Raw genomic sequence first — 19099 nt, 5'->3', positions numbered from 1 at the left:
TTTTTGGCTTGCTCCAGTGAGGGCCCTGTCCAGAATCCACTGAAATGAGCGAAAAATAAAAATAATAAAGCTCCCAGTGGGTTTCGTCGGATTCGAGCCAGGCTTTATATAATTTGAGGATGGATGTAAATTAAACCAAAGTGGTGATTGTTTGCATATGTGTGCATGGTACTTATTCTGAGAAGCTGTTTGAATAGAGTTGGGAAACATCGCTGCAACGCTGCCTTAGTGTCAGGTTCGCACGCACGGGTTCCCTGATTTAGGTGCCCTAGGTGTGCTGAGATCTGCCTACAAATCTCTTGCTTTTGTGCAGGGGTGTCTGCATGGATCGTGTCACCCTGCAGCTTAGTCACTCCATAGTATGCAGTGGAGCCATGTTGCTGGTCTGTTCTCGTTTAAGAGCGACAATGAAACAATAACAACAATTTATTTATTTATACCCAACCCATCTGGCTGGGTTTCCCCAGCCACTCTGGGTGGCTTACAACAAAAGACAGTAAAAATACAGTTAAACATCAGACATTAAAAACTTCCCTAAACAGGGCTGTCTTCAGATGTCTGCTAAAAGTCAGATAGTTGTTTATTTCCTTGACATCTGATGGGAGGGCGTTCCACAGGGTGGGTGCCACTACTGAGAAGGCCCTTTGCCTGGTTCCCTGCAACCTCACTTCTTGCAGGGTGGGAACCACCAGAAGGCCCCCAGAGCTGGACCTCAGTGTCGGGACTGAACTATGGGGTTGGAAACACTGGGCTGAGGCTGTTCAGGGCTTTAAAAGTCAGCATCAACACTTTTAATTGTGCTTGGAAATGTACTGGGAAACTCTTGCTCCTTGACTGATGTGTCCTTTAAGGCTTCCATTGCCCATTAATTTCAATTGAAGGAGCTGCTCTGTGCATGCAGAGGGACGTTCATGCACTGTGACTTCCCTTCATTGAAACAAATAAATGGCCAGTCCAAGAAAGGGAGCTTGGGAGCTCCTACGCATACAACAAATCATTGGGAAGTAGTGGTGGTGGACATTTCAGAACAATTGCCCGAGTTTTAAAAATACATCATAGTGTATAAAGGCATTGGGTACCCAAATTCCAGAGATTCTCCTACTGCCTGTACCAGAGTTACTTTGTTTCCAGCTTATAATTCATTGCAGTTTGTTGTATGCAATACAATCTAGAAATGGAAAAATATCTCGCTTTCAGTTTCTCTTAGTTCATTTTTCCAGGCAATCTGATTTCTATATCAGTTTGCATCCCCCCCCCCAATTTCTCATGGATATTAATATGCATTTTCTTGCACGGTTTCCCCAATATTTGCACGCAATTTCACCTAACACGTGGATTTTATTTACAATAAATTTGGGGGGTGCAGCACTCAAAAAGGTGACGCAGCTTCAAGTATTCCTGGAGGAAGCTGGTCCTCTTTTAATCCCCTGGGAGTGGCCCGCTCCCAAGCCCGGTCGTGAATGGCCAATTGTGTGAGCGGGCTGAATCCACTCGCCAAGCGGCAAGCTTAGTCCTAGCACATTCTTTGCTGCCCAGGAAGTGGCCGAAGAGGCGGCGCTTCTGGCACCAAAATTGTGACGGGCGCCCACAACGGCATCCACCACAGAGGGTCAGCAAATTTATGAGCACTTTATTTGCATTTTCGTACATATTCTTGGCTGGAGAACTGCTTTGCCTTGGTGCTCCTATTGTTCTGGAAAATGCGAATTGGCATAGTGTTCACTTTCAGTGTGAACTGAACTGCTTTGAGTTTTTGTTTTAACAAGTTGTGTATTAATTTTATGAAATAAACAAATACAGTCGTACCTCGGCTCCTGAATGCCTTGCAAGTTGAACATTCCGGCTCCCGAACGATCAAAAACCAGAAGTGAGTGTTCCGGTTTTTTAACGTTCTTTCGGAACCCGGACATCCGGAGGGACTTCCGATTGGGTGCAGGAGCTTTCTGCAGCCAATCACAAGCCGCGCTTTGGAAATCAAAACGTTTCGGAAGTCACACTGAAGAGCCAGTGTGGTGTAGTGGTTAAGAGTGGTGGACTCGCAATCTGGTGAACCGGGTTCGCTTCCCCGCTCCTCCACATGCAGCTGCTGGGTGACCTTGGGCCAGTCACACTTCTCTGAAGCCTCTCAGCCCCACTCACCTCACAGAGTGTTTGTTGTGGGGGAGGAAGGGAGAAGGAGAATGTTAGCCACTTTGAGACTCCTTCGGGTAGTGATAAAATGGGATATCAAATCCAAACTCTTCTCTTCTTCTTCTTCAAATGGACTTCCAGAACGGATTATGTTCGACTTCCGAGGTACCACTGTACTCAAATTTCTCCCCCATGCCTAGCTATAGGACAAAAAGAGAGAGTTCTGTAAAGTGGCACTTCTGGCAGAACAAAATATACTGTTTCCTTCCTTTTTTTCTCACACACTTCTCCCCAAACTATCCACACACCTGCACTCCCCAGCCATATCCTCACTATTGCCACACAATTCACTGGGGGGAGAGAAGTGCCCCTCTTATTCAAGTCATTCATCACAATTCGCTCATTCCTAGCATGTTTGGGAAATTTGAACATGGTTTAGATGCTTAACCTAGAGGCACTTGTGCGCTCTTGTAAAGGAAACAAAGCAAAGACATTTCAGACTAAGGTTCGGAGTGCTCTAAAAGTTCTTGGCTATAATGCTATGTTGTCATTGCCGCTATCTGAGCCCTGCAAGAATACAGAGCCCTTGTGAAGTCAAAGAGAGTGGTAAACTCTTTTGGCACAGGCCGAAGGTTCATGCACTGTGGACTTTGCTTAATGCACCCAGTGTCAGCCTTTAAATGATACCTGTCAACTGAGCACATCTCAAAGGGCAGAGTATGCTCTTCTCTTTGAACTGCTTTTCACCCTCTCGAGCAGCCCATGTGAAATGTGAAGTGCCAAAGGGGCTCCAAAAAGCTTTTTTAAAAATTGCAGGAAAGTTGTTATTTCTTTTTTAAAGGGTCGAGATTCCAAGGGAAGGAATGTAGCGCTGTTGACATCAATGCAAGCATGCCACTGGAGAAGACTCATAATACTTGGCAGTGCTTTGTATGATGCTGGATCAATTATTTTTGTCTATGTGAAAGTGTGCTTGGTCTCCGGTACACACATGTCTCGAAAGGATCTTTCCCCTTTTGACCTTTCAAGGGGAGATTCACACCGGAGCCTTCTGGGTGGGCAAGTGATTGCTGAATCGTCACTCTATTGTGTGCCCTGATTGATCTTCAAGGCATGATGTGCGGAGTGAAGAAATTCACCAGCTTAATGGCGATATGTAACCACCTTTCCCTTTGCATATATATCCCGTTACTCTTCCCTGATCACATCTAGACTTCGTTATCTCTCGCCGCTTCAATTTCTAAAGTTCATTGTCATCTCTTTGTGGCAGAGGCCTGCCTTTTCCTGATGTTACTCTATAAAGCACCAGGAACATGGATGGCACAAGACAACCTACTTCGTCAACATTGTCATTTGCAACTGAGCGGTCAAATGAGTCTCTATAGCCAGGGCTTTTTTTTCATCCAGAACTCGACAGAACTCAAGTTCTAGCACCTCTCAGTAGGGTGCCATTGTCGAGGGAGGTGTTCATGGTTTCCGGCATCTCTTTTTCTAGAAAAATAGCCTTGGTCATACCCATATACCGACTTAGAAAACATGTCTAGTTTCCCTGAAGTCAACATCTACCCACTGACTGCTGCAATTTGGCTGTGAACCACCACCCCATTATTATTATTATTATTATTATTATTATTATTATTATTAATTGAAATTATATACCATCCTATACCCAGAGGTCTCAGGGCGGTTCACAGAATAAAATCAAAATATAAAACCACAAAATACTTAATCAAAATAAAAACAACAACCCAATAACCCCCACCCCCCAAAAAACACATTTTAAAAGGGCATAGGATCCTCACAACATTTAAAGTAAGACAATTAGCAAACCTGGACAGAAGCCACTTGTTGGAAAGACCATGATCTCAGAAATGTCTGTGGCAACCTTTATTGGCATCCAAATTGGCCGGGTGGAATACTACTTAATTATCCTCCAAGTTCTACCTTCACTTTTTGCCAAGACCTGCAACTTGTGAACTGCCTTGAGACCTGTGGGTTTAGGGTGGTATATAAATTAAATAAACTGGTCAGTGAGGTCATTCATAATTCTTTTTTTTAAAAAAAAAACTCTCCCCCCACCACCAGAGATGGAGGCCTGGGGTTGAAGGATAGGAAGACACAGTTAGATCTGTCCACTGAGCTGAAGTCCAGATTGGTGTACATCTAATTTCTGTGAGTGCACCCAGTTTCTGCCATCCAATTCCTGTTCAGATCAGAAGGTGCCTCCCAAAATCTGCAAAGAGCAGATGAAAAAAGCAGTTGGGGGATTTGCCACAAGAACATTTCAAATGTTTAGAGAATCTGCTGCTGGGTCTTACCTGATTATCTCTCCTCACCCAATATTTCACTTTAACCTACTCTCATGCCAAATCCCCCCAGTCGCTTTTTGAACTTGGAGGTGAGTGAAGAGAAATTTGAGGGAATCTTGAGCAGAGCAACTTCCAAAGAGAAAAAACAGGGAGATAAATATATATGTTCACAGAACGTGTGCTTTTATACCCCTTTGGATCCTAGCCTTTGGATATTCTGCAGATCACACTGGTATGTGGGGCTACCTTTGAAGGTGACCTGGAAACTACTACTAATCCAGAATGTGGCAGCTAGACTGGTGCCTGGGAGCGGCCACTGAGACCACATAACATCGGTCTTGAAATACCTACATTGGCTCCCAGTACATTTCCGAGCACAATTCAAAGTGTTGGTGCTGACCTTCAAAGCCCTAAACGGCCTCGGTCCAATATATATGAAGGAGCATCTCCACCCCCATCATTCTACCCGGACACTGAGGTCCAGCGCTGAGGGCCTTCTGGCGGTTCCTTCACTGCGAGAAGCCAAGTTACAGGGAACCAGGCAGAGGGCCTTCTCAGTAGTGGCACTGGCCTTGTGGAACGCCCTCCCACCGGATGTCAAAGAGAACAACTACCAGACTTTTAGAAGATATCTAAGCTTAGGGAAGCTTTTAATGTTTGATGCATTACTGTATTTTAATATTTTGTCAGAAGGTGCCCAGAGTGGCTGGGGATGCCCAGCCAGATGGGCGGGGTATAAATAATAAATTATTGTTATTGTTATTAGTAATGTGTTGGTAAATAAATGTTGATATGTTTATAAAGTATGCTTTCGTACCACGCCAAGCAAAGCTCTAGCCTAGCTTGGGTGAGGGCCATTTAATGAATGAATAGCACATCATTTCCTGTACTAATAAGAATAGGAATGTAATTAAAATTGTGTGTTCTAAATATTTGCTTGTGGTTGGTGAAAAATATGTAATTTAACTGCCTGGGAAACTGTTGGAATAGCCGTTTCACTCCGGATAATGTTCAGTCCCCAAGGGGTGGGGGGGGGGAATAACTAGCCACAAACCTGAAAAGTTTACATATGCACCTTTGATTAGACCTATTGGTTTTACAGGGATCACAATGCATGCAATTCTGGTTCATTCTGGCGCAACATGCCGAGAAGAACTTCCTAGCAGATTTGTCCTTTCAGTGTTCACAAAGCAAGACACTTTGTTCTTTGCCAGATCAGGGACGAAACTGGCGTGCTATGAAAAGGATTATCACTTTAAAGAAATTAGATGTCACAAGAGAACAGAAAAGTATGAAACATTTATATGCAGGAATCTGCCCTGGAACGGAGATGAAACGCTCCCTTCAAACACAGCCTTTGCCCAATGTGTCAAATGTGCAAGACTGCGGCTTGGTTTTCATCATCGCAGAGAGTGACTCTTTAACAACCTTCTTAATGAGAGAGTGGAATAGATTGTGGCTGGCATGGTTTAGGAAAGACTTGAGGGGTGATGTACTGTACTTAGATCCAGCCTTCTGAATATCAAGAGAGAGATGGGGAGGGGGTACTTTCTGTCTGAGCATGAGCAAAGATGTAGCCCAGAAGGGAGGGAGGAGTAGATTGTAGAAGTGTACTGGGCATTTAGGGGCTTCCCTGTGCCCCATTCTCACGGCAATTTCTGAGCTGGTGAAATATCGTTGCTGAGACATGAAGCTACGATTTACTGAAATCCAAATTCGGATGACAATTTTCTGTTTCACATGACTCAGTTGGCAGAACATGAGACGGGGTATGAGCCCTGTGTTGGCCAAAAGTGTCCCGAATTGCAGTTGTTTGCACTAGATGAACCTTGTGGTCCCTTCCAATTTTACAATTCTATGGTTCCCTTCCTTCAATCCCTATACTGTGTGAGTGTCTGGAGGCAGTTGGAGGATGGATGGCGACTAACAGATTGAGGCTGAATTCTGACAAGACAGAAGTACTGTTTTTGGGGACAGGGGGTGGGTGGGGGTGGAGGTCTCCCTGGTCCTGGATTGGGTAACCGTGCCCCTGAAGGACCAGGTGCGCAGCCTGGGAGTCATTTTGGACCAGCAGCTGTCCATAGAGGTGCAGGTCAATTCTGTTTCCAGGGCAGCTGTTTACCAGCTCCATCTGGTACACAGGCTGAGACCCTACCTGCCCGCAGACTGTCTTGCCAGAGTGGTGCATGCTCTGGTTATCTCTCGCTTGGACTACTGCAATGTGTTCTAGGTGGGGCTACCTTTGAAGGTGACCCAGAAACTGCAACTAATCCAAAACGCAGCAGCTAAACTGGTGACTGGGAGAGGCCGCCAAGACCATATAACACCGGTCCTGAAAGACCTACATTGGCTCCCAGTACGTTTCCGAGCACAGTTCAAAGTGTTGGTGCTGACCTTTAAAGCCCTAAACGGCCTCAGCCCAGTATACCTGAAGGAGCGTCTCCACCCCCATCGTTCAGCCCAGACACTGAGATCCAGCTCCGAGGGCCTTCTGGTGGTTCCCTCACTGCAAGAAGTGAGGTTACAGGGAACCAGGCAGAGGGCCTTCTCAGTAGTGGCACCCGCCCTGCGACATCCCATCAGATGTCAAGGAAATACAACAACTATCTGATTTTTAGAACACAATCCTGTTTAGGGAATTTTAAAAAATGTTTAATGTTTTATAGTGTTTTTAATATTCGGTTGGGAGCCACCCAGAGTGGCTGGGGAATCCCAGCCAGATGGGTGGGCTATAAATAAATTACTACTACTACTACGACGACGACGACGACGACGACGACACTACCTTCAAGCTAGCTCAGTATCATTTACAGTGGTCTTCCAGTATTTCACTCAAGTGTCACTCAGCAATTGAACTGAACACACCATATGTGCTTATATTCATAATACTGACGATATCTTGCCATCAGTCTTTTAAGTTTGCCTACTCTGCTTTCATTTAGGATGGCTGACTTTCTGATGAGCCCCAGCTCCTGTGATGTTGATACCGGCTGGATTTTGAGAAGACAGTATAAGATTGCACTGTTAGATAAATAATGAAAGATTGCACTGTTGAAATCATGAAATTAAGGGATGTGCCTTTTACATACTTTTAAGTTAAAGATCTGGAAGTAGGGGTGAGGGAGGAATTTGATTCAGCTTGTATTTAAATCTGAATCTTTCAAATTTGCTCATTCCAAATAGATGAACCAAAGCACATCTTTCTGTTGAAATTCACACTCAACCGAATTTTGTAATGCAGTTCGCCAACCAACCAATGTTTACAAAAGTGAATGTATTAGGTAAAAGTGTACATAACTATAAAGATATCCATGGAAAGAAGATACCAAAATGCATATTACGGAAATTGCTTGTAAACATGTGTACGTTAGTCAAAAATGTGTTTATTAGCATAAATTTGCACTAAAATGCTGCTGATTTTTTTTTTTTTTTAAATCACAAATTGCTGCAGAATATGGATCACTGAAATTTAGATTGGCAAAATGGGCAGATCTTTCCATCTCCTTCTGGAAGTGATCAAAAATTACTCTCTGTGTTCGTAGCTACAGTATTTGGGCGCAGTAATTTATCTGCAAAGCAACCGAGATCATGACACTTTTGTGAAAATAAAATTAAAAGACAGAGGAAACTGCTAGGATTATGACAGAACTTCTTGAATGGTTCAGTAACAGAAACATAAGATGCCCTTTACTGTAGGGTTAACCAGGGCGCCTAACGCTTTTGTTTGTGTGCGTATACTGAGAGGGAGTGGTGAGTTACGGTATATTAAAAGGTTTTTATGTTTAATCAAAGCAGACAGTTGGGTAATTAAAGCTATTAAAATTGATAGGGCACTAGGCCTAGATAAATTACATCCTAGCGTTCAGGCAGTTAGGAGGGCCTCTGGCAATTATTTGGGTGGGAAGAGGAAAGTGTAGAACAGAATTCGAAGCGCAGATAAGCGCCAAAGTACATGTTCAGATATATCACACAAAGCACTTAATTTATAGTTTTTTTAAAAAAAATAAGTAGCGGTAGAGGACGATGGTATATCCCCCAAAGGAAGGAACATAAAAAACTGAAAGCCTTTCCCCACCCCACAGTTTATTATCGAAATTACATAGCACCCTCAGCAGGGATGGTTCCTGAAACTAGCATAAGGGTGGGGAAGACATATTGCTGCCCTGAGGTCTTACAATCCCAAGGTTTTAAAAAAAATAATCAAAAGAAACAATAGAAGTAGGGAAGGAAGGAGAGATGATAGGGACAAAGGATGAAGATAAACAGGTTTAGGGATATCTCCACAGGCTTCTGGCCAAACCATGTGCATGTTTGGTTATAAAGTGGGTGCATGTTTTTCTTCTTTCTTTCTTTCTTTCTTTCTTTCTTTCTTTCTTTCTTTCTGTTATGTACTGAGTTGAATAGGATCAAAAATGCAGCAATCTGATTGGTCCTAGAACAATAGGATCCAAAATGTAGCAGTCTGATTGGTCCTAGAACAATAAGATTCAGAATGCAGCAGTCTGATTGGTCCTAGAACAATGCAGCAGTATGATTGGTCTGCAGGAGCCACCCAAGCCGGCTCCAGATGGAAGTGAATCCACAACCTGATTGGCCTACAGGAGAATTCCGGAATTAGCCAATCACGTGCAGCCCATTGTGTAAATAATGTATATAAAGCAGATACTTTGAGGGGACATTCATTCCTCCTCACCACTATGAGCTGAATAAAGAGCATGAAATCCACTCTCGACTCTGAGTATATTTCACTTTCTTTCTTTCTTTCTTTTATTGGAGCAGGTAGGGAATAGCCGCGAAACCCTCCACACACTTACTTTGCTGTGCTCAACTGCTTTTATGTGTGTTTCCTCCAGCCCAGTTCACTGAGCTGGGTTGCCTCTCTGTGTGGGTGAATGTCTTACAGCTATCGGGTTTGGACAAGCAGGGCAGAAAAGGGTTGGGCTTCACTCTCAAGCCTTCTGAGCTTCTTTTAGTATGAAAAATTCACTTCACCCCTGCTGAATAGCTGAAAAAGTTGTGTAATAAACACATTCACCTGTCTGGCTTGGGCCTCAGTGAGAGCTAAGGGGACAGCAATTTTGTAAGGTACATTCTGATTACAATCCCCGTATTGCAAGTAACTGGAATGGGAATCAAAATGGAAGTTCCGCACAAGCATAGGAGCCAATTCCTAGAGGCCAAGGGGTCTTCGGCCCCCCAATAAAATATTTGAAGGGGCCAGACCCCCTCCCAAGTTGATGGGCATTGCCATTCAAATGGTGTGCACGCACCGTGTCATGTGATTGACATTCCCCCCCCCCAATATTTTATTCATGTTGGCACCCCTGCGCAGAAGAAGTATACTGCTATATTATCCAACAGTGACTCACAGATAAGTCACACTAAGCAGAGGCCCCCAACAATGTTAATTAAAGGTTCCCCACTTGAAAAGACAGCTTGTTCTGCTGCTTTCTGGTGAATGTGGATGTGAAATTAATGAAGACTAGTTTATTAGTTGCCTCTTTAATAGCCTCGGGACACAGGTGGCGCTGTCATCTAAACCGCAGAGCCTAGGGCTTGCCAATCAGAAGGTCGGCGGTTTGAATCCCCACAGTGGGGTGAACTCTCGTTGCGCGGTCCCTGCTCCTGCCAACCTAGCAGTTCGAAAGCATGTCAAGTGCTAGTAGATAAATAGATACCACTCCAGCGGGAAGGTAAACGGCATTTCCGTGTGCTGCTCTGGTTCGCCAGAAGCAGCTTAGTCATGATGGCCCCATGACCCGGAAGCTGTCTGCGGTAGAGAGAGATGAGCGCCGCAACCCCAGAGTCGTCTGTGACTGGACTTAACAGTCAGGTTCCTTTAATAGCCTATATTATCCTGTGAACTGCCCTGAGATGATGATGATGATGATGATGATGATGATGATGATGATGATGATATTGTAATTGCCTTTGGGTCAGTCTTTTTTCTGGGTGGAGGTGCTAAATATTGATTTCCTCTCACCCACCTCTGCTTTTAACTAGGGACATGGTGGCTGCAGTGAAGTAGCAACCATTTTTTTAAAAAAGGCTGCGTGCCTCCTTCGTTGCAACTGGGCCTGAGAAACAGATGCTAAAATATGCTTTAGCATTAGCCAGGCCATATTCACTGCTGCTCTCAATTAATTCACTCGTATTGAAAAGCAAATTGGCACCCAAAGAAACCCGACACAAACAACCAAATAGCAGGGACTCTTTCCCCCAAGCTTCTGTTCTCCGGTAAACACTGAGATCTACGTAGAAACCAGGAATCGCTCCCTGGACTTCAGGCTGTGGCCAGAAGGTATTTTTAGACACAATTATTCAATAGTGGTGGCTCAAGTTCATGTTGAGGCAAGTCACGGAGGAACCACGCGGAGGCTGACAAGCCCAGTTGACTTGGCGTGGGATGCAAACTCTGTCAGGTGCTAAATGCTAGCAACCTTTTATGAACCACCATGAGCTGTGAGAGTGTAAACAGACTGCTGACAGACACAGATGTAATTTCTGAGATTATTCCTGTTTTAAATTTCCTAAAGCGGTGTTCATGCCACAGTAGGACTTTTAGGTCTTATGAGAGAAAGATCTCTCTGAGATACAGTTACATTCTGCAACATTCCTTTTAAACTTAATGGATTCCCCACCCTCAGAAAGTGCAATTCTGGATTAAATGGGAGGGGTTTGGGTTGGCATGGCAATGACATCATGTAGATGCTGAAAGAAAACATGAATGCATAAGGAAGAATGGCTGAATCTGTCGATTTCAGTTTCCCAGTTTCCCAATCCAAAATTCATTTTTCTAGCTTTCCACATTAGTTCATGGATTTCTTTAAAAAGAAGTTCCAATTGAAATTTATCAGGTTAGTCTTAATTTATCCTAATATAGACATTTCTGTATGCAATTTTGCCTAATAGATACAGCTTTGCCAAGCAATTTCCCTGAATATGATGCTTTGCTTGGTATGTTATTTTCACTGATGTATGCATGCCTATGCACACTTTATTTCTGTTTATCCTGCCCACTTTTTACACAATAGTTGGCTGGAGCACTGGATTGCAAATAAATAAATGAATGAAAATAATAATAATAATAATAATAATAATAATAATAATAATAATAATAATAATATCATTCCCCGCCCATCTGGCTGAGTTACCCCAACCACTCTGGGTGGCTCCCAACAGAATATTAAAAATGCAATAAAGCATCAAACATTAAAAACTTCCCTAAACAGGGCTGCCTTCAGATGTCTTCTAAAAGTCACATAGTTGTTTATTTCCATTACATCTGATGGGAGGGTGTTCCACAGGGCAGGTGCCACTACCAAAAAGGCCCTCTGCCTAGTTCCCTGTAACCTCACTTCTCGCAGTGAGGGAACCGCCAGAAGGCCCTCAGAGCTGGACCTCAGTGTCCGGGCTGAACGATGGGGGTGGAAACACTCCTTCAGGTTTACTGGGCCGAGGCTGTTTAGGGCTTTAAAGGCCAGCACCAACACTTTGAATTGTGCTCGGAAACGTACTGGGAGCCAATATAGGTCTTTCAGGACCGGTGTTAAGTGGTCTCGATGACTGCTCCCAGCCACCAGTCTAGCTGCTGCAAAATTCAGAGACGTGCGGATTTTAAAGCTGAGTTTTGGTTCATTTAATTGTTTTCAGAAAGTATGAATTTGGGGAGTTTGCCTTTCAGTTTAACTGAACTGAATTTCTCCCCCATTCCTATTGCATGAGGAGCACTGAGCCTACAATAAGCAGCCCTCTGGAGTGCTCTCAGTTGCAAATCCCACTCTCCCCATAGCTCCTCACTTCTCTCTCTCTCTCTCTCTCTCTCTCTCTCTCTCTCTCTCTCTCTCTCTCTTTTGCTGGAGTTTCTATACAGCAGCAGAAGCTGCCAGGGTGCATGGCCTCCCCGTGTAGCTCACTCATATGACGGTGCCAGCTGGAGAGCCCCTGCTGACTTTTTGCTGACACACCAGAAATATATATGTTAGGAGGCTTTCACTATTATTATCACATTATAGCTCTCTCTGGCTTTCTTGCAGAATGGTAAACAATAGCAGGGCTTCTTGGAGGTCATGAATCCATAAATACACACACCTCTGTGTGTGGTCTTTGCCAACAACCCTTGAAAGAAAGAAAGAAAGAAAGAAAGAAAGAAAGAAGAGTAAATGCGAATCCAAGCAACATGTGGACATGTTTTGACACCATGACCTGTCGATATCCTGTTTACCATAATTTCCTAGAGTCGCACATTGGAATTCTGCTACTGACTGCGTTAAGAGAACATCCATTGTGCGGTGTAGGGTGTTTTTGGAGACATTTGAGTCAGTTTGGCATGACTTTCTCTCTTTTTTTCTCCACTGAGGAATGCATGTGGAAAATGTTAGTCTGGAATGCAAAAATCCATACGTATTTTGCAGGAACGCTCGAGAACTGGGGACTTGCTTTCCGCCGACTCCTGTTCATGCATATTCTCTGAGCGAGGGGGAAAAAACCCCATCTACAAATGAAATTCTTTCTTTATTCTGACATAATGCTTTGTAAGCAGATTCCTCGACATGCTTTCTTGTGCGGAGGAAAACTGCTCCATATAGGAACCAGCTCTTTGGGAGAAAGCAGATGTAAGAGTTTAACAGCAGTCGCTGCAGGTTTATTTCTGGAGAGGGGATGTAGTTCTGAAGCAAGGCGCATACTTTGGCAGTGCAGCTGCCAGTCAGTGTAAACACTACTAAGCTAGATGGGCCAAGAGTTGGATATGGCAGGAGGCAACTTCCTGTGCTCCGTTTGTGTTATAAGCCTGGTTTTTCATTGCACTGACCTGATTGCAGCAAGTGGGATGTGTGATCAGCTCCTGTCACTCCTTCCCTTCTTTCTGTGCAGGCTTCACCAACCTGGTGCTCTCCAGATGTTGTGGACTACAAAGCCCATGCTGTCTGAGGCTGATGGGAGTATTCCATAACTCCCCCTGTATTTTATTTTTTTAAGCTTTAGGAAATATGGTTTATTCACCTACCGTATTTTTCGCCCTATAGGGCGCACCGGCCCATAGGGCACACCTAGGGTTTTTTTTTGGGGGGGGGGAAATAAAGAAAAAAAAAAATTTCCCCAGGCGCGGGGCTGGGGCGGGGTAAGCCTGAGCTTCCCCCGACCCCAGCCCCCAGAACAGGCTGCTATCCGCAAGGCTTGGGAGCCCGGCGGGAACTCCCGCAGGCTCCCAAGGCTTGCCGAGAGCTGTCCGAAGCCCGGGGTGCACTCCGCTGCGCTCCCCGGGTTTCAGGCTGTAGGCTGCTGTCCGCAAACCTTGGGAGCCCAGTGGGAACTCCCGCCGGGCTCCCAAGACTTGCGGATTGCTTCCTGAAGCCTGGAGAGCGAGAGGGGTCAGTGCTCGCTCTCCAGGCTTCAGCGAAAGCCTGCATTCGCCCCATAGGACACACACACATTTCCCCTTCATTTTTGGAGGGGGAAAAGTGCGTCCTATAGGGCGAAAAATTTGGTATTTACACCTTCAGTCTGCATGGAGGGAGTCCAGATCTTACAGCACGGTCATTTCAAGAGGGGCTTGTCCCACACAGCAGTGCAACCCTGGAGTCCATGACATCTTTCCCAGCCAGCCTTCAGCCAGCCTGCCCAAGATGGATCCCAGTCTTTTTTCCTCCCCTTCTTCTTCCCAGCACACCTTGCTAAAAGACTCTATTTTCCTATCACCACACAGCCAGTTATCCTGGCAACCTCCCAAATTCCCAGTCTCTGTTCACATGTCAGGGCAAGGAGGGAGGACAATTATCATGCATTGCCAATGGCCCTCAGTGGCCCTGTATTGTTTCTTAATGGCTCTAGCTTGGGCATGTCGTGTTCTCCACTGTTTCTCCACTGCCCCTGCATGTTTGCCACCTGAGGCAGCTGCCTCATGGTAGGGCCGGCCCTGGATGCAGTTCTGAAGATCATCATCTTTACCACAGGTAAAGCAGCTAATTTGGCAAGGGAGTTGAAGGCACGGATTAAGACTCCAGTGCCCTCCCCAATGCTTGATTCCAACACCTTGTCAGAGGCTACTCATTCATAGTACTTTTTTGCTGTGGTTGCTAGGGTTGGTAAATAGGGCCTAGGCGGTCAAATATCACCACAGGGGAAAGGGCTGGATTTCAACTTGGGGCTTCCAGATGTGGACCCCTGGCATAGAAAAGCAATGCTATGTGGTGTTTCTTGTACAGTGGTACCTCGGGTTACATACGCTTCAGGTTACATACGCTTCAGGTTACAGACTCTGCTAACCCAGAAATAGTACTTCGGGTTAAGAATTTTGCTTCAGGATGAGAACAGAAATTGTGCTTTGGCAGCGCGGCAGCAGCGGGAGGCCCCATTAACTAAAGTGGTGCTTCAGGTTAAGAACAGTTTCAGGTTAAGAACGAATTAAATGAATTAAATGAATTAAATACTTAACCCGAGGTACCACTGTACTAGGTAAAAGGTAAAGGACCCCTGGACAGTTAAGTCCAGTCAAAGGCGACTAGGAGGTTGAGGCACTCATCTCACTTTTCAGGCTGAGGGAGCCGGTGTTTGTCCACAGACTGCTTTCTGGGTCATGTGGCCAGCATGACTAAACTGCTTCTGGCGCAACAGAACACCATGACGGAAACCAGAGCGCACGGAAACGCCGTTTACCTTCACACTGCAGTGGTACCTATTTATCCACTTGCACTGGTGTGCTTTCGAACTGCTAGGTTGGCAGGAACTGGGACAGAGCAATGGGAGCTCACTCCATCGCAGGGATTCAAACCGCCAATCTTCTGATTGGCGAGCCCAAGAGGCTCAGTGGTTTAGACCACAGAGCAACCCGCATACTAGAAAATGATAGGTATGGTGTTTCTAAGACAGGTGTGGGGAAACTGTGACCCCCCTACAGCTCCCATCATCCCTCACCATTGACTTTGCTGGCTGGGACTGATGGGAGTTGGAGTCCAAGAACAACTAGAGACTCATAGGTTCCCCACCTCACCCACAGTCTAAGTGAATGAAAACACTAACACCAGAACGTGTGTAATGATTTGATCATTGTAGTGACAAGAAAGCACTCGAGTCTCTCTTTTTTACAGCACTCTGGTATGGGACTCCTGGCTAAACCTGAGCTCAGCAGCTGTCTTTATATATATCACACATTTTGGCTGCATCATCTTTCTGTGCTTTATGGCTGCTGCCCTGTCCGTTATTCTAATGCAATTTCTAGCATTTCGTATGTTTTTATGGCTGGCTCTAAGAACAACAACAGCTTCATCTCCAGACCCAAGCTAAACAAACCGGGCTGGAAAAGTTCAAAACCAAACACTTTGCTCTTGTTGATGAACTGGAGGCTTTAAAAATAAAATAAAATCCTACTTAAGTACGTAAATCAAAAAAGGCATTTGCCTGCTTCTGAGAAGAAAGCAAAACAAACAACTCTTCAGATCTTTAGAGGGCCACCAACGGCTGGGATGCCAAAACAGCTACAGATCGAAAGGACTGTTACCGATACAGAAAAGGAAAAGAAGTTTTGCTGCGGCAGCTCTTATCGCAGAGGTGTAAGAGGAGGTGTGGCTGTAAACAGCTGCTCTGGTGGCATGTAAACTCCACATTCCCTCTGCAGGAGACAGAAGCCTGGTTTGGTTTCTCCCAACACAGGCTGTTAACTTCTCATCCTTCCCCATCAGTTTCAACCTTAAGGATGGGCTTCCAGTTTCAAGCTTTCAATTTCCATGGCTTTCTCTTTTTTTCCAGCCTTAGATTCACTTCTCCACACTTCCAGGCAAACACAACATTTCTACCCACCCTTGGGAAGATAACGTTTTTGTTCAGTTAGTTGCTGCTTTTTAAAAGTCCTCACAAACATCCACCAGCACGTTAGTGTGAATTTCACACAATACACGCATGCTTGCATGTAATTTTGCCTAACGCACACACACTCTTGCCAAGCGATTGTTCCTAATAAGATGCATTGGTTTTTTAGGCACACTTTACCTCAGGATATGCATTTTTGTATACGTTCTTTGGCTGCAGAACTGCACTCTATTGTGTGGGCAGGTAATCCCTCCCCTACCTGGCCTGGTCTCCTTGGCAACGCTTCCCCCAGGTGGGATTGGACACCTGACTGAGGTAGGCGGAGACCTCCAGGTATCCCACCTGAGGGAAGGCAAAGCCAAGCCTATGCTGTTGGAGCCGCTCCAGATCTAGGGGCTGCACGCGTCCACGCAAAGGGCGCCCCCCGTTTTAGGTGGGGAGCGGTCATTTTTGTATACGTTCTTTGGCTGCAGAACTGCACTGCAAAATCTGGAGGTGTGCACATTGCGAAGGATGGCCGGGTTTTGGTTCAAATTTGACAAATTCTCCTTTAAAGGTAAACTGAATCCAATTCTTCCCCATTCAAAGCAAGAGAAGGCATGAATTACCCCACACAGAAATTGTTTTCATTCTCGTTCACCCCTCTCTCCTCGCTTCTCACCGAATTTTAAAGCCTAAGGTTTCCTCACAACTCCACCACTACTTGGACTTGGTGTGTGGAGAAGCCTTGTATTTGGGATTGTTTATTATTAGGGGTGTTAATAGTTGCTGCACTGAGGAGATGTGCTTGGAGGTCTAGCCTCAGTGCCCAAGAGCTTACAGAAGTTGGGCCAGTGGAAGGTATCAACTTACCTGTTTTGTGGCTCTCATTCTCCTGGATCAACGTCATCAACAGGTGGAGTGGGCAACTGGTTCAGCACTGAAGGTCATGTCAGAAGTATATCACTGAGTTTTGGATGGCCCATCACAGCTGATTGATGTCATTTAGATGCCTGTGGGCTGGCACAGTCCTCCTCAGTTTGTGTACCAGAGTGCTGTAGTGAGAACAGCTGCTGTAATAAGCAAGCAAGCAAGCAAAATAAACTGAGGTTCCTTTGAGTCCAAGCACAAACACCCAGAGGATGCCTGCTGCAGCTCTGTATGATTTATCTTTCAGGTTTCGCCTCCTCCTCTCCCTCCTCAGCAACCTCTGCTGCATGGGATCGATTCTTCTGCATATCTGGATCATTCAATTGCTCCCGATGTCAGCAGGGTACCTACCCTCGGAAGATAATGCCTGTTATTCTTTCTTTTGGGGCCAATAGAAACACAATTAGAAAAGGATTATGGAAGATTGCTCCAATATATGATTAAAGCGGCGAGATTGCTCGATGCACCAAGATGGAAAGGCACAACCCTACCCCACTCTAGAGGAATAGCTGATAAAACTATTGAACTTGGTTGAGGTGGCAGAGTTAACATGTTTGATTAGAGAACAATCACAACTAACATTTGTTAAGGGTTGAAAAATTCTTACTAACTTTTTTGCATGAAAGAGAAAATGATCTTGTAATATCTGGATTTGAAGACTGAAAAAATACTGGGTTCTAGAATGGTTGGATCTTATGGAGTGAATGTCATATGTAGCAGCAGGACAGAGACCCGGAAGTCCTTTTATTATTTTCTTCTTTATCTTTATTTCATTTCTTTCTTTTCCTATTTCTCACTTTCTCTTTCTTTAGGTTTCTCTTTTCCCAGCATCTCCTCCCTTCTGACATTGTTCTCTTATAGACTAAGTCACTGGTTTATCTCAGTATATCATAAAAAGATACTTTGTAATGGATGTGTGGTTTTGTATATCTTTAAATAAATTCCCTTTCTAAAAAATAGATAGTGCCTGTTGCATATCTGTATGAGTCACTGCTGTGGTCCGGCCCCCTTAAACCCAGGAGATGCTGAGAATGTTGAACAGGGACTGAGAACACTGATGCATTGCTCTAAATGTAAAACTTATGGAAGCGTAAGAGTGCATTGTGCCAGAAAAAGGTGTGCATCTGGTACCAGATGTTTGGGAAATGTATGTTACAACAGAGATGTGGAACTGCTAGCCTGTTGATTTCATTTGGCCTTCTGGGTCTTTTCCTGCCCATTGGCTGTTCGTGGGGAGCAGCAACGACGGAAAGTTTTTGTGAGGGCTTCCACTAGTGAGATTAATCAGTTGAATTTGGCCCCTAAACTTCTGTACATACTGATGAAATGTCCATGAGAAAATTATAAACTTTCCTTGGATCACCAGTTAGATTATTGCAATGCGTTATACATAGGGCTGCTTTTGAAGATGGTTTGGAAACTTCAGCTGGTGCAGAAATTCAGCATCCAAGCTGATCACCAGAGCAAGATGGTTTGAGTATATTACACCAATCCTGGTCCTACTGTACTGGCTACCCATTAGTTTCTGGGCTCAATTCAAAGTGCTGGTTTACCTATAAAACCTTAAATGGCTCAGGACCACAATACCTCAAGGACCGCCTCTTTCCATATGAACCTACCTGGACCCTGAGATCATCTTCTGAGGCCCTTCTTTGTATGCCTCCTCTGTGAGAGGTCAGGAGGGTGGCAACACGAGAACGGTCCTTCTCTGCAATGGCTCCCTGTCTGTGGAATGCTCTCCCCAGGGAAGCTTGCCTGGCACCTTCACTATACACCTTGAAATTTTCCTTTTCAACCAGGCCTTTGCCTGACTTGGTCTACCTATACCCTTTTAAAAAATGCTGGCTGTTTTGGGTTTGTTTTTTATTGGGTTGTTGGTTTTGTTTTGATTTTATGTATTTGATATTTGATGTGAACCGCCCTGATACCTCCAGGTATAGGATGGT

General features: G+C 44.8%; 1 long non-coding RNA gene across 1 annotated transcript; it reads right to left on the bottom strand.

Annotated features, from left to right (window-relative positions):
* Window positions 1-703: 703 nt before the first annotated feature.
* Window positions 704-18260, bottom strand: LOC307210149. The gene is made up of 3 exons (XR_013835876.1): window positions 17097-18260; window positions 3961-4119; window positions 704-2330 (listed from the first exon to the last, which is right to left on the bottom strand). It is a non-coding gene; the product is annotated as an uncharacterized lncRNA (long non-coding RNA).
* Between the last annotated feature and the right edge of the window lie 839 nt (window positions 18261-19099).

The sequence above is a fragment of the Podarcis cretensis genome (assembly GCF_951804945.1).
Source record: "Podarcis cretensis genome assembly, chromosome: 2".
NCBI classification, from domain to species: Eukaryota; Metazoa; Chordata; class Lepidosauria; order Squamata; family Lacertidae; genus Podarcis; species Podarcis cretensis.
Note: the sequence above shows the minus strand (reverse complement) of the source record. Positions and strands in the feature narration are given on the sequence as shown.